The sequence below is a fragment of the Danio aesculapii genome, chromosome 14 (assembly GCF_903798145.1).
Source record: "Danio aesculapii chromosome 14, fDanAes4.1, whole genome shotgun sequence".
NCBI lineage: Eukaryota > Metazoa > Chordata > Actinopteri > Cypriniformes > Danionidae > Danio > Danio aesculapii.
The window spans coordinates 47,294,729-47,296,221 of record NC_079448.1 but is presented as its reverse complement, the minus strand read 5'-3'; the positions used below and the strand labels follow the sequence as shown (position 1 = coordinate 47,296,221).

Below are 1,493 nucleotides of genomic sequence, written 5' to 3'. Positions count from 1 at the left end.
CACACAGCAGTGAACACACACAAAGCAATGGAGAGGCATTGGTACGGCATCCCAGGAGCAGTTGGGGGATCAGTGTCTTCTTCAAGTCATGGTTTTGAGGGTGGTGAGAGTGCAGGTTATTCACTCCCACCACCTGGGACTTGAACCTGTGACCTACTGATCACAAGAGCAACTCTCTAACCATTCGACATCTGCAACCTCTAGATGCACTGGACACCTAACACTAGCACAATGGGGAAAAGTGAAAGTCATGACATATTTCCCATGGTGACCCATACTCAGAATTCGTGCTCTGCATTTAACCCATCCAAGGATGCACACACACACACACACTCAGACCTGGAGCAGTGGGCAGGCACTGCTGCGGCACCTGGGGAGCAGTTGGGGGGATTGATGCCTTGCTAAAGCAGTGGTATTGAGGGTGGTGAGAGTGCTGGTTATTCACTCCCACCACCTGCGACTCGAACCTGCGACCTTCCGATCACAAGTGCAACTCTAACCATTCGGCATCTGCAACCTCCAGATGCGCTGGACACCAAACACTTGAACAATGAGGAAAAAAAGTTAAAGTCATGACATATTGCCATGTACAGTGACCTATACTCAAACTTCCGTTCCCAAGTGCAACTCTCGAACCATTAGGCCACTGCTGGCCCAATGGTGTAGTTGAAGACTCTCAAATGCATCTTTAAGCTGGATTGGCACTTGAGAGGGCACAGCTGGAAGTTATGAGAGATTTCCAGAGGTCTAGACTCAAGTCAATGACTTGCAACTTGACTTGGACTCGAGTCCCAAATTTGATTAAACAAGACTCGGGATTGGACTCTAAACTTGACTGGAGACTCGCAAAACAATGAACTGGTCTCAACCCTGTCTGAAATCAGCAGTGAGTTGACTTGCTTGAGTTTCACAAAAATTGTCTTGACTTGCTTTAGCCATAAAGTCTAAAGACTCGAGACTTGCACTTGACTTGGTCCCACCATTGGAGATTAACGAGCGATCAATCTGACAGATGTTTAAGTGCTGGATGCAGCACAGCAGAAACAACACCTGTTTACATCTGCTTAAATGAGGAAAGAATTGAGAAAGCAGCTGAAGCTACTCTGAACATTCAGCCTCTGACAATCCAAGTCCCATTTTTAGGGGTTGCGAACGGGAAGAAGCAGATTAAATTGGTCATCAACATCAACTTTGTGTTTTGTACTATTCTCTGGGGTCCATTTATAATAATATGCTGATGAAGACATTCACAATAAATAATTTTGATGTAACAGTCTATTTTTTGGTCTCATCACACTACCAAAAACATTTTCTTACATAGAGGTTTTTGTCTATTTTCTTTTCTAAATTCGTAATAATAATATTTTTTTAAAGTAAAATATAATTTTTTTGTCTTACTCCACTTGCAGAGTTTGGTTGTTTAAAGGGCCACGAAACCCCCGTTTCAGCAGGGTGTTAACACACCTCTAGTTTGGAAAAAGTCAGGATAGTGG

At 43.8% G+C, this 1,493-nt stretch overlaps 1 protein-coding gene across 1 annotated transcript in view; it reads left to right on the top strand.

Annotated features, from left to right (window-relative positions):
* shisa3 (shisa family member 3) overlaps positions 1-1,276 on the top strand; it is a 6,190-nt gene extending 4,914 nt beyond the window's left edge. Inside the window, exon 2 of the mRNA XM_056472983.1 lies at positions 1-1,276. This exon is cut by the window's left edge and continues 1,418 nt beyond it. The gene's annotated coding sequence lies outside the window, so the exon portion shown is untranslated.
* Positions 1,277-1,493: the final 217 nt, after the last annotated feature.